This window comes from Acyrthosiphon pisum, chromosome A1, assembly GCF_005508785.2.
Source record: "Acyrthosiphon pisum isolate AL4f chromosome A1, pea_aphid_22Mar2018_4r6ur, whole genome shotgun sequence".
Taxonomy (NCBI): Eukaryota; Metazoa; Arthropoda; class Insecta; order Hemiptera; family Aphididae; genus Acyrthosiphon; species Acyrthosiphon pisum.
The window spans coordinates 143,932,855-143,948,432 of NC_042494.1; the positions used below are offsets into that span (position 1 = coordinate 143,932,855).

General features: G+C 38.7%; 1 protein-coding gene and 1 long non-coding RNA gene across 8 annotated transcripts in view; one reads left to right on the forward strand and one right to left on the reverse strand.

Annotated features, from left to right (window-relative positions):
- Positions 1 to 15,578, reverse strand: part of LOC100160569 (homeotic protein ultrabithorax) — a 271,573-nt gene that overhangs the window by 239,503 nt on the left and 16,492 nt on the right. The gene's annotated exons all lie outside the window — the stretch shown is intronic.
- LOC107883684 overlaps positions 1 to 15,578 on the forward strand; it is a 42,600-nt gene that overhangs the window by 13,187 nt on the left and 13,835 nt on the right. For 3 of the 4 annotated variants that reach the window (XR_003839208.1, XR_003839211.1, XR_003839209.1), the window contains exon 1: positions 1 to 15,252. This exon is cut by the window's left edge. This is a non-coding gene — a long non-coding RNA (uncharacterized LOC107883684). The remainder of the gene's footprint in view (positions 15,253 to 15,578) is intronic. The other variant, XR_003839210.1, reaches the window with a different exon arrangement.

A 15,578-nucleotide genomic window follows, 5' to 3' on the forward strand; every position in this document is an offset into this window, starting at 1 on the left:
TCGTTATTTATTCACGTCCCATCACATAAGATTCTAAGCGTACGATATACCACCCAAGCGACGATCAATCTCTCGGACGCGCGCGCGTCACACGTGCAATTTTTTCCAATGTCCACTCGGCCTGGATTTCGAATTTTACCGACCATCGTTGCATCGGCTTTTGATATTATGATCGCTGCTGCAGATCGGTACAGCTCTGCGCACTTACTAATTATTATATTATGTGTTACAAGCGAGACTGCCGTTCATGTGGATGCACGGTTTGGCCGTGGTCTGGGGCGGCCATTTTCGACGATCGTTAATTAAAACGTTCAACGTATATAGCAGCAGGTATATGTAGGTACACCAGGTTCGCGATTGATGATTTCGCCTATACCGCCCAAACGAAGTTCCGCATACAGGGTGCGTGGCCGCGAGTGTGCATAATATGTGATGGCGAATTATATAAAGCCGACGCTCGCGAACAACTGTCGAAATAACGCTAAAATATAATATATTAGGTAGGTACATATAGGTACGTGTCCAGGTGAAAGAGAAAAATATCGTTTTTCAGGTGTTTGCGGCGTGCGCTTATATTATAGGTGTGCATATTGTGTACGAGTATATTATATATACCTACGAAGAAACCGAGTGCCATTATTATTATTATTATTGTAAGTTATACATATCGCGTACATATTATATATATATACGATGCCTACAAATAGGGGGACGTGGGCGTGCTGCGTGCCATATGCCGGTCGGTCGAGTCCTAAGTAAAATAATAATAATAAATATGTAATGTATGTTGTATTATGGTAGTAGTAAAGGTCGTGTGTAGCGGCAGCAGCAGCAGCAGAAGAGCGCTGCGAGACTCGCCGCCGCGTGTAGCTGAAAATTAAGACAAACCCGAGCCGCCGCCGCCGTCGGACCGGCGTGGGGGGCGGCGGCAGAGGGGGTCCCATCCGCGCTCGTGTAATTTATTTGTTTCCACGTAAATTATTTCGATGTCTTTCGGACGATAAATCTCCGAAAACCATTGTGTGCGCCTGCCCCGACCGCCGACGTATAATTCTATACCGCGTTATATATATATATATATAGGTATATAGTGTATACCTTTTATACCTATATATACCTATGCGAGTGTACCGTCTCAATTACAACGTCGTAATAATATATGTATATTATTATATTGTTATTAAATTATTATTATTATTATTGTAATATGCAGAACCGTGCGATTTTACGATGTCCGCCGCGAGTAAATCGATAGTATAATAATTATAATAATATGACTTATCGTAAAAACTAGTCGCGAAAGGATTTCGACAATGCAGACCAGCGGTAAACGCATCTAAATTATTATTTATTTTGTTTGTATGTGATGGATAGTATATAGGCGTCGATGATAGTGTTATGTTATTTTATACGTCGATAATAACAATGATATTCGTTTTAATCTGCAAGTCGACTGCTGGTTATATACACACGGCAAAGCGTCGTCGACGTGTTGGAAGCGCAATTTTTCTCTCGAAATTTTTTTCGACGGCCTTATCGCCGTCCCGCGTCACGTACCAAGGGCGTTATATCGTCGAATCGTCAACTACCTATCGAATCTCGCTCGTCATTCAGAAAACGTACGCGGAATACGCGCAGAGTCCGGGCCACACGCGTTTGCATGATATTAAAGTCTCGACGAGGAAAATGTGTTCCGAATTACGTGCGAATATGTAAGTACAATAATATCAATATTATAGTCGTCGCCGAAATAATTCCGAAATTAAATCATGTCTGTGTGAACGCACCCTACGGTAGCCACCGCCGCCGACTCGTCCCGCCATATTATATAATATACCTAATACCTATTATGCTTATATACATATATATGTGTATATATATACCTACCACACTCGGCTCCCCCTTAATAGACGGCGGCGGCCCACGGTTACCGCCACCGCCGCGATGATGATAATATTATTTTACACTGTCTCCTGTGCTGCAGTGTTGTAAAACACGCGTATATTATGATGATGATGACGACGACGGCGGCGATGTCTCATTTAATAAAAACTAATGCGTTATACATGTCTCGTCGCCGCAATAAGAATACGGCCTGGTTTCTCTATACATTCGTATATTATGTGCGTGTATAATATTATAATATATACTTTGGGAACTCTCGTAGATCCTAATGTCTCGTCTCGCGTATGATTATATCATGTTTTATTCGGTTTTAGGCGAAATGAAAAACTTCTGTTCACGGCGGTGTTCAGGTTGGCGGTATACATACGTTTTGGCGAAGAAAATCGTCTCGTGGATTGTTCATCAACTGCTGCAGAAGACGGAAAAATCCAAAACGAGTGGAATCAATGTACGGGAATGGGAATTAAAACTGACTATATTCGGTGGTATAACGTTAATAATTAATATATAGCGTAATATGAGGTTATATACCTCAGTGGTGAATTGGGTCAAATATACTTTATCGTTATGTTCTATAGTTAAGTATTATTTTCGTAATATAACTGTGTATTATTGTTTAAATATTATGTTTTTACGACCAAGTATATATATTATTATTAGTAGTAGTATATTATGTACCCACATATAACGAGACGTCACGTGAATGTGCGCGGTGTGGGTCGGTACGGCCGATTAGAGTTTTATAATTTGTGTGTTAGATGTCGACTGACTAAATTTGGCCATTAGGACGAAGACGACGAAACGGTAGGTATATAAAAAAATCGTAATCTCCGCAACGGCGAGGGATAGCTCATCTGTAATTCGACGTTGTCGTCGGCCGCGCGGCGCTGCAGCCATGTTTGATACAGCCTACGGCTGACACTGTTAAGTTATAATATATAATATTATCTCTCTCACTCGCTCCTAAGCCACAGCTGCCTCCAAACATCTCGCACGACTACCGTATACAGAACGGACGTGTAATATTAATCGATTCCGAATTAATTTCCGTCCGCACAGTACATGACCGCATACGATGCGCTTAACCCGAAACTCGTATAGCCGTGTGATTATTATATATATATTATTATTATATATATATTAATTCAGCTCGTACACACGAAACATCAGCTCGATCGGTCAAGCGGTACGTGATTGGTTTTTACACGCCGCTGTGTTGGGCGAAATTTTATCGAAAACCTTGGTCCTATTATAGATACGTCTCCGAGCGTCTGATTAGGTAAAAAAAAATTCTCAAGCACATTCGAAACCGATAGTAGGGGTACAACAACACTCGCTTTTGTTTTAGGTCACCGGTGTTGCGGATTATACGCATTTTACCCCTTTTTCGATTCGCACTCTGCGTATAGCTATTTAGGTACCTATATATATTATGCTACACGTATATATATATAGTGTACATAGTTGCACGTTTCACTCGCAGTATACGCCGCGGAATACAAACGCGTGTGCCGTTGGTCGCGGCGTTTTTTTTTACGTTTCGTTTTAATTTTAATTTTTTTATATACGCGCTCAGTTTCTATATGGACCAGCGAATGATATACACGAGTCCGCTCGTAAACTCGTCAATGTTTCGAGTTTTTTTCTAATTTTTTATTCCTATTTAAAAAAACATATTTTTAATATATACGTGCGCCACGTTCGAGTGTGTGTGTGTGTATAGGTATATATGGTCCCACAAAAACCAAGGGCGGGCCCGGCCGCGCGTATATGTACGTCGGGCGTCAGATAAATCATGTGACTCGGACGGATAAATTATTCGGTGGTCGTCCTGCGGCCATCCTCGCGTCTTGCGCGCGCTGTGCGCACATATAATACGCGTTTCGTTTTTTTTTTTTTCGTTTTTGTTTTTTATTTTTTTACTCTCAATGACTTCACCATTGCCCCGCCGCTTAATTAAACTCCGTAGATCATGTGTACATATTATATTATTATTATTATTATACCATTTGCCCGATGCACGCACACACTCTAGATAGGTACTACCTTATACGCTCGTTCTCCACGATATGTTTCTCGTACCGATCGAAAACGAGTCTCCACTATGAACCCTATACGGGATAATAATATTATTGTACACATATCATAATATACATTATATATGCGACGAACACTACGTATCGCGCGCAGCAGTTCTTCGGTGGGAGGGCGCCGCGCGTAACTCGTAATAATATAAATACTTATAATAACCGCGACCAGATCCGAATCGATCGAGATGTACCTATATAACGAACGTTATTATAAATGGACGTTTGGACGAACAATTGAGAGCAATGTCATTTCATATGCTGTTATAAGCCAGATATATATATAAATACATATATGAATGAGAAATGTATTGTTTATATATATCACGTGTGTATATATGTGTGTGGACGAATCGCAAATGTAATTTCTGAAAACGTTCGCGTGTTTTATATGCATATTAACGACGTTCTGGTACACCAGTATTAAAGTGCCATTTTTGGCACTCTTCCGGGGGTTTATATTTGACCGAAATTCGGAGACAAAACTCTTCGGGTCTGTATATGTGTGTTTATATAATATATATATATATATATCTGTATTACTGCTGCTGCTGCCACTGCTCCGAGGTTTCTCGCTTATTATAAACGTGTAACTCTGTGTTTCTCCGTAATACTAAGCACAAATTTCATACAGCCAGTTTTCTTTTAGCACGCTGCACTGCTATATAATATTATATATATATACCCTGAGGCGAAAATGAATTACGATCCGGAATGCCGGAAAGCGACACGGCGCAAGATTAATGTCGTTTTACCATGTATAGTTATACGGGACGAACGGGCGCGGGTCCCGTCGGAAAAAGCCTGGCCCGCGCTCCACCTCACCGTCGGTGGGAAGCGAAGTGGTGGCCAGGGGGCCGCCAGGGGAGCGGTGGCGTTTAATGGGAGGGAGGGGGTAGTTGTAATAATTATTTTAACAGTGAACTCCATTAGCGACTATATAAGGTGCTTGGCGGCGGCGGCGCGGGGGCAGTGACGTTTATCATTTGAAAAATAACCTCCCCTGTATACGCGCATATACGCACACATAAATACAATACGCAGAAACGTATATATATGATGTAATACCACTGCTGCTGCTGCTCCTGCAGGAACTCTCCTGCACGCCACTACTATTGCAACGTCCGGGTGGCGACGGCCGTCGGCCGGGGCGAAGTACAGGCAATTAAGATCACCGATCTTACAACCACCTTGGAGTTTTTTCCTTTTTCTCCCGCCATCCCGCGCTCGACGATTATATAGCGCGCGCGCATACTACTCGTCGTCGACTTATTAAAGGGCCCGTTTGGAAAAAAAGGTCTTCTTATCGTGCGAGCGCAAAAAAAAAAAACGCGAAATAAAATTAGAAGGAGAGGTGGAGAAAAAATTAAATCGTTTAAAAAAAAAAAATAAAGTAAAAGCTCCTTTTGTGTACCCGCGATGATTTACCGCACGGTTTTTATCTGGCCGGCAATAAATCGCGGGCTCCCGCGACGCCCGAGGGAGGGTATATGTAGGAAAAAATTGCACGAGCGCGAACCCCCTTCGCCGGAGCGGCGTGTATGTATTGTATGCGTGTGCGTGTGTGCGTACGGTTTTTATACATAGATATTTATTTTTTCGGAGTTATATGCACTCATATTTTCAATGCGCCTATCGCCTCCTTTTGTGAATACTTTGCTCATTATGTATACACACGAATCCATTACCGGGCATCGTGGTTTGTCTTATCACCACTTCGCCGCGTTTATTCAACGTTTTTTCGGCAATAACTTTCCGAGACGAACCCGCCGCACATACTTATATATATATTATATATAATTTTATATGCACATAATACGGGCGATGTATATACCTATATACGTACTGCATCACGCTTCACGATGGTGTTAATTCCAACAAGTATTCCACACCGTGAGTATATACCTACTGCTGTGGTATATGTGATGTATATATAAAATGTATATAAATAAATAATAATATACCAGGTCGCGACTAAATTATCGTCGTTCTTTTAAATGCACGCGGCGGCACGTGACGATGTCAGGTTACGTTTTGGAATTCAAAACTCCGGTGTTTGATCAATTTAATATGTATCATTTAGGTACGAATAATTATATTCGCAGGGGTAAAGCAGTGTGCACATAACTAACGACGTGGTAAAAATTAGATTTAATTTTAATTAACGACGCTGCTATTAATTATTTTGATATCGTGCCTAAGTGTTTTAGTAAAACACCACGAGTAATTAAAACGAAACCGGTTGTCGTAAAATTCGGTGTTCCTCATCGTCATGCATGACCGGCGTATGCATATATAGCTTAAAACACATAATATATAACACGACATATTATAGTGACGACTACACGCTCAAATGTGTCATGCCCATAATACGACATATTTTTGCGAATGAGCCGCATTCGTGCATTATTCTAAGGTGAACTTTAACCCCCTCTATAGCGGAAATTAGCGGAAATGCTTTATGGGTATTATTACCTCACGTTCCACATAAAAATTGCTAGAGATCAAATGGCCGCGCGCAATGATGGGGGAGTGATATCCCGGCGGTACACGTGTAATAATTATATCGGAACAAACGTATAATAATAATAATAATAATATTAATGATGATGCTGATACACAGTGACCGCCGTACAACGTAGGTGGCATAGGTCTACATAATAAATATAGTTTTGTATAAGTATTATACAGAGTGAGAGAAAACCGGAGGCTGCCGCGCAGGCACCCGACATATACACTCGTCGTAGGTAATATACATGTTATATATACTATTATAGGTTTATATGTATACAGCACGCATTATACGGTGTATGGTCTTCGAAGAGTTGTGGTCGGATTGCCACGAGCACACTGTATACACTTGCCCCAGCGTATAGGTCCATACATCGTAGGAGATGTTATATTGCCGTGTCCGCGAGTGTGTGCCGAACAATTTGGCGTAATCTGGGCACAATACCAAAGGGGTCTCTGTCCGCTCATTCCCTCTCTCGCTCCATCTCTCTCTCTCTCTCTCTCTCAAAGTTTCAGTCCATATACAGCACGAACCGGGACACGAAACGCAGAGAATAAATCACAAGCACCTCGACTTTTCACGTCGCTCGCGAAAAGCATTCCTCGCTCGGTCATATATTTAAGAATCTACCGCACGCGTGTCTGGACGGCTTACGCAAGCGTCATATATGTGTACGTGTTATTACATATACGTAAGACGCGAGCGCGAATATAATGTGTGTGTTGTTTTACGATAGGAAACAATTTTAATTTTTCTCCCGCATATACCTATATATATATATATCATGCGATCTTTGTTTTTGCGGCAATAATACTTGTATTTTTTTCACCCCGGCCTGGGCTGGCGAGCTTTAAACTTTTTCTTCGTCCTATATTATATATATATATATATATATGTTGTCCGGAGAGAAATTAGTTTCTGCACACGCACACACGCACAAATGGTCGACCGGAGGGCGGTCCGCGAGGCCATGCATCAAACCCTATATATATATCCACGAGGCGCGGAGACTTTTAACCGCGCGCGCCATACACACACACACACACACACACACACAGGCTCACACAACCATGGTATAGTGTTCGGTTACTGTGGCGGCGAGGGAAAAAAACGAATGGTTCTCTTTCTTTCTAATTGAGATGTTACCGGTGATGTATTGCCCAAAGTAATTCTACTACCCCCACCGCGGCCGAATAGAACAAAAACGAGTTTGTAATACAAAAACCATTTACCATTCGACTCTCGCGGATAACACCGTTACATTACACTATATTATATTATGTTACAATATTTTAATATTTGGGAACATTTGCGGCACGAAAAAATAAGCAAAAAATAAAAACAATAACGATTAAAATCATTAACTATCCGATCCGCTATATCCTTTTAAACGTTAAACACCGCGCGCGCCTAGTCGGTCGACTTAAAAATAAATATAATAATGAGTTGCCTACCTACTTAAATGCAATATGTATACTATAATAACCACTATTAAAATGTAAAGCCCTCCGAAAACTTGTGACACGTTTTCAACCGTATAATATTATGTCAACGATCTAATTAGGCCACTCGGGTATATTAATTTCTGCTTCTAATTATTTTTTTTGTTAAAAAAATCTCACTGTCACACATCGCTGGTAGGAAAATAGATTCGGCGCGTATACATGTAGTACGTGCGTACTATAATAGTAGTGTACAATATTATTATGAAATCTGATTATTCATTACGTGTTCACCTTGCCGCCGGGATCTACAGATCTCCACATCCTATACATTGTATATACCTATATATAAAATGTATTGTAGACTGCGCGGGGCGAGTGCGCATTAATATAAACGAGTATTAATTTAGTACTCGTTAATTATTATCGCGACCTGACGAATATTATTCTCTCGTGTTTCATATACAATATTATGTAGGCAGTATATGTCGGCGGTGCCGATATAATACAAACCGTCTCATTAAACGTATAATTTGTAATAGGTAACCATTACATAATTAATGATATATATCGAAGTAATTAGTATACATATTTTTTTTTTATCCGAAAATATTTTGAATATGCCGTAGGAAATATTTACCGTCGTATACATATTATACAATAATATTATATGGGTGAACTCGTTTGTATTAAACTAATAAATAATAATATAATTCCATGAGCATTCGAATAACGACTTCTTTATGTTTCAAACACTCGCGACTACAAAAATAAAAGGGTATAAACGCATATCGGGTGCGGTTAAACAGTCAGCCCCGTATGCGTTTGTATAATATCACGCACCGGAACCGTTTACGAAAGCGGATTGGTTTTCGGGGTGTGCCTTAAAAAAGGTTGTAAAATATAAATTGCGTATCGTCCGCCGGTGAACAAAAAAATGTTCACTTGTTATTTTGATTGCAATTGACCGCAAAACGCATAATAAGACGTCCTGCAGCGGCGCGAGCGTGTTAAAAAAATACGAAGTGTGCAAAAAAAAGAAAGAAATGAGAACAAAAATGTGTCGAAATATTTGCTACCGGATTTTTATTTTTTTTTGTTATAAAACCGATTTCACGCTACTCAAGGTCTAACGTGCACTACTGTTTGGATAGTCGGACGAGTCTCCCGGGCAGCGGCGGCGGCCGTGGAGCGTACAAAATCGAAATGCAGGCATTGTCAACGGGTCCCGAGGTTAGGGGTACGTATGCAAGACCTACCTTTAATACCTACTCACGTATATATATACATAATATTACCTACATATAAATACGTGCATACGTGTGCAGCCCGAGTTCGCAATGTAGGCACAGCGCGTATATTATATGCTGCTGCAGGCACCGCGTGCAGTGGCAATGATGGCGGTGTCCCCGGGTGAGGCCTATTGTGAGGACGATACAGTATTATATTATTATATACCTGAGGGTGTCCAAAAGACAAACAAAGGGGATGCCGAAAACGAGTTTCACCTTTGGAAACTTTCACTTTACGTTATTTATTACCCCGCGTGCGTGCGTCCGCGTGTATTATTGTACACGGGCACAATAATGCTGATGACAGTGCACGTACCCACACGTGTAAAATATGTGTATGGTACGTAGGCCCCGAGTCGAAATTCGTCGCATTTCGTCGAACGCGTCCGCACTGGAATCATCACCGTCGTTCAACTCCACCGTCACCGCCACCGGTAAGTGCAGTTTGTTTTATTAAGTTTTTCCGTAAACCGTTCGCCACCTACCTAGGTAAAAAGCTAGCCATATATATATATTATGTAATTACATGACGCGTACGTACGATATAAATCTCGGTGGACGCTTAAAAAATAATTTTATCGCAGCCACCGCGAATCTGTTACTGCTACTACTATTATTATTATTATTATTATTGCTGCCTCATTAACGGAAAACAAACACGACGCGGTTTAACCTCGCCAGGCCGTAATAGTGAGCACGTTATACATTATTATACATATAATAATATATATCGCGAACGACGAGATTTATACATGTATACGTATATAATATATATGTTTATATTATATAAATGTATATGTGTGTGTGTGTGTGTGTGTGTGTGTGTATTATACATGTTTGTATACACGTTATAAGAGGGTTTCTTATATTGATTTAAACGGGTCTCCTGGGCATGCTAAATATCCGTCCGGCATCCGCTCGCCGCCGGGCCCTGCCATTTTGCCCCTTAAGGGGGTGACACTGCACGCACACCATCCCGCCCGCACCGTGCCGCGGCGGCGAACCCCGAAAAGCCCCACCGCCACCCCCCGCCCACGCCGCCAGCGCGCACATAGGTCATTCGCGTGTAATAATATAAATTCTCGTAAAATATTATACATAATATTACGCGTGTATATATTAGTAACTCCGACACAACATTATAATATTACTTGCGTTTCGTTCTACAACAATTATTATCGTTTTTTTTTTTGTTATTATTATTTTACAATAATATTCTTCTTTGTCGTCCGCAATTCGTTTCGCGCGTCGCCGTAAGTAATTTACACCGAACATTTACCGCGGTGGACTATGAACTTCAATTTTATCGTGGCCTTTGAGAAGAATCTTTTCTCGGGTATAATTTATAAAAAAAACGTTCTAAAATATTTTAACTGCCACACCACGGTCGTTGGTTGTTCCCGTGTAGCCATCGTCACGTCGGCAAACCGCACCGGTTTCGAATTCTTACGCATATTATATTATATATTTCCAAATATCGCCACCGATGATCGTAATTTGACCTGTGTTCGTGATAAACCAGAGCGATTCCGCACCGGACTCGATGAAGGCGAACGAGACAATTATATCTAATCCACTGACAATCACTAATTAATAACGTTATGCGAATAAATTAATTTTTAATAAAAGTTATGCGAAACTCGTGCATTGCGTTGTAATATATCAAACAAAATTCACATATTTTGTTATTGTTTAACGAGATAATGAACTGAAAAAATATTTATCGGTGGCGCCTGCACATTTTTTCTCATTAAAACCAGACAATCTACATCATTATTATAATAGATAATGTGTATAGTAGCGACTACAATGATTACATAAACGTAATATATTATTGTTATAATAATATTACAATAATTATTATTGTACATCGCATTATTATAAACAGAAAGTTATACGTCATGTATGTTTGGCGTGTTCGACGGATTTAGTAGGTAGCCATCTTTATCAACGGAAACCCAATCATATTCCTTTTTAATCCTGTACAAATACCTAATATACTCGTATAAATTGTATGTAATATGTCAGTATGCCATATAATATATGGAACGCTGTATATGTGTATGTCCCTATTGTGTCAAGGCGAATCGGTTCGTAATTAATATAATAATTATTGTTATTATTGTACTAATTAATGACGATAATTACACGTGATCCGAAGATAGGAAAAAATTATATTACATATTATTTTATTTTTAAAAAAATTTTAAATGTGACGACTATAATAGGTGGATTTATGTCTATATCGCAGTTGAATGAAATATTGTATAGTACGTTATGGTTTGGTCTGTAAAACGTGATTCGATTTTAAACAATTACTCAGTATACCTTATATGAATTGGCAAACGTCTGATGATTGTACACGAGCTAGTTGTTAGCGAATACTTAAAAAACATATTCTACGATGTTAATTTAATAAAATTTGATTTTTTAAAATGCAATTTAAATGGCGCATAATGTGTCGGTCGTAAAAATCTCAAAAAAATAAATATTTCAGAAGAATCTCGTATAGTGTTTTTTTTTTAAACATAAAACTATCATTAATTTATTGGCTGTATAATCCCAAGTGATTAACATCATTACTAATGACATCGTTTATACTCAGTTCCGTAGCGATAAAAACGTATTATGGACCAAATCATCATAGCCAACGTATATAGTTTAATGACCACCTCGATGAACAACTGCAGGAACATGAATATTTTGGGAGAACGGGTCACACTGCATATACTTAATAGTCTAACACTCTAATATATCGTATACTATTATATATTATATTTTAATATACGTACACAAGTCGTATGTTATTGCGAGCTGAAGATTTAGGGCATAGGAAGAGGAAGTGGCACCGACACCGGTGGTTATCGCGTCGTCCGCGCGGCCGTTGTCCACTCTCTTGTGCTGTGATAATAATAGTATATTATGTACCTACTCGTATTATAATATTATATTTATGCGCATATAATATCGTTTTCCTCGGAAGTCCACCGGGCGCGGACGATAAGGTTGTTTGCTCAACACCAAGTGGTCACCCCGCACCGGAGAGACTTACACACACCACATTATATTATACTGTATACCGGTCAGCCGGAATATAATTTGTCGCTTATAGTAATATATTATTATCTTATACATATATGCGCGTCGTGGTGTATATACGATCGAGTAAATCCCGTTTTTCTCCCGGTGCGCGCGCGGTCCTCGACCCGAACGATGTTCGCGTTAGAACAACAAGGATACAATTATTATTATTATCATAATAACGGTCGGAAACTTTTCGGCCGCGCTCACACTTCCGATTCGGCGACCCGATGATAATATTTTCATCCTTGACATCCGCATAAACCCGACATTCAGCTGCACGTTCTCGGGAAATACTCATGACATTTCTCGACGTATTTTCTACCGCGTTTATATTGTACCTACATATATAAAGTTAGTACCTATTTCATGGCGTTATATCAACAATATATATTATATTATAATATATACGTGTTTGTGGCACACACACATCACACTCACACACATACGCACATCGCGCGTATAATTGGGGTCACTTCCTTCCTTCCTTCCTTCCGGTCCTTCGGTCGGAACTCACGCAAGCACACACACACATACCAGTGGCCCGCACACATGGTCGGAAAAAGGTCCTCGGCCACGGCACGTCACGTCCGCCTACCTATTTAAATACGACGCATACTGCGACGGGGTAAACTCGCGCGCGCCCGTCGTTTGACCACCGCGAAAGCGGGTGTATACCACTTGATACATGACCGGATTACGAAAGTTTTACTGCACACGTTGTACGCGAAAAAAGTACATACAGGAAGATTGTTTTATCGTAAACCAGCCGGAAATGTTTTGGGAGAAACATACCTAATATTAATGTGAAATTTTTGAAACAATTATTATTTTTTGATGATTTTATAAGAACAAATTTTATCTACCCACTTTGATCGTCCTATAGGAAACTTCGTACAACAGCAGTCTTTCTCAAAAGTCATTAAATGTAAATTTGAACGTAGTACCTACCTATATGTGTGTTTAGTTGAGACTATAATGGCTTGCCGAGATATTGTCCGATTCGTCGCGATAACGTCATCGCGATCACTCTGTATTGTGAGGGTTTTCCCGAGGCTTTTACCGCTCCACGGAAAACGCTCGGCCGCCGCGGCTTGCCGCCGCACACATGTTCGACAGTATAATATATAATATTGTTATTATTGCAATTCGTTATTCGATTCGGCCTGAAACGCCGGGAAAGCGACAAATTTAAATATAATCGCACATAATCCATTGCTGCCACCCGGCCGTAATAATTATATTATATATATATATATAATATTATAATTAATATACGCATTTGTACGCATATTTTAACGATAACTGTGCCGCGCGCGCTCGTGAATTCGGCCGGAAATCTATTGCGAGCCGAGTCCGTTTGCATACATTGTAAACCCTTTTGCGGCGCGTAAACCGTATAAATTTCTCGTTTTAAATCGATAATACGCTCGCGGTGTATTATATTAGCTGGCGCACGTATATATATAATAATAATAATAATATTATAAATTCTAACACTCGGCGATTATTGCGTTGTTATTATCGTTGTATACGACGTATATATCCATCGTGTTTATTGGAAAATAATTGAACGATTTCACCGGCAGCGTCGCCGGCGCCTTGGAGTTAGGTTTTTTTTTGTTGTTTCTAATAAATATATTATATCGAAAGCGACGAAAACTGGTCGACAAGGTATACCCATACGCGTTAAATAGGATATACCGTCAAAACATATTATGTTCGATTATAATAAACGACGTGCGTATATATTATAATATGTTGTGACGATAAAGGCGTAGGATATGTGAGGTATGCGATAGACATTTTGAATCCCATCCTATATATCAGGTACGTTCTATATACGGCTATACCGTTGAAATAATAATAATAATAATAATAATTAGGTACGCGGGAATTACGAACATTATGCCATGATATAATAAAGTGTAAGAAATAATTTATTAATCATTTAAAACACTATAGGTATATGCTTTTAATTTATATTATATACATAAAAATTATATATATTATATAGGTACATATATGATTACTAAAAGCCTGATAATGATAACGCCATCGACAACTAGTGACTGATTTCAATAACCTATATTTGTTATATCAACGCTCTATATAGAGTAGATTAACCTTAGGTCTTTTAATTCAGTAGCGGTTTTTTTTTTTTTTTGATAAGTTATTTAATTATTTAAAACCGTTGTCTTTTCTTTTGCTGCAAGCGATCTACGAACATACGACGATATCATACCATTATCGAGTAACTTCGAATGCATGTACATAAAATATTACATTTGATTTTTTATCCCAACACTTGAAAATATTGTTATAACAATAAATTCGTCTCTTGGCCCGAACACCTAATTTACCATTATGTTATAAGCAGGTATTATGCTTTTCAATAACATATATTATAATCTATTTTGATATATACATAGCCATACTATAACCTAACTATATTATTATATATTAAGTATAATATATAGTTAGTATTTGTTGGCCACGTATTGCAATACATCATTTAATAGTAATCTTATTTAGTTGATTTTCATGTTCCCATCACGAGCGAGTGTATAGGTTGGTACTATATATTATAATATGTTCAGATATAATTTATTATAAGAAAGACACGGATTGTCTCAATGGTATATGTATAATACTCGTAATAATAATGTTAAAATATTCAACTATACATATTATATTATTATACAGCTCTAATCGCGTTTGTAATATTCGTTTTTGTTTCAGAACATCATATTTTACAATGTGACCCTTCGATTCAATTTGTTTGTGAATTTGATGGATCGCTACGGGTTTTCAGTGCATAATATACTGCATGGCGGTCATTATTCCGTACCTATACTTAGTATTATTATACTTGCTGTACAGTTTCAGTAGCCACGCAGTTCGTTATGGAGCTTAATGTTAGTCTCTAATAGGTAAGCCGATTTCTGATAAATATAAAAAAATAATAGATTTACTATATGGCAGTTTAGTTAACTGTTAGTTAATATTTTATGGTCGTCGCTAAATTTTAAATTAAAAAAAAAAAAGCCTAAAGTGAAAAATTCGAAACTTATTATGACGATTTGTATTTATCTACGTCCAGGCTGTTGGATAGGATTTTTTCACGAATTTATTATTTGAACGGTTGAGGTCGTTATGATAATATTTATGTATTAAATATGGATACCGGGAAAATGTTCTCGTATTTTTTTATTTTAATTAACAATCAATTTATAACGCATGTTATTAATTATCAATC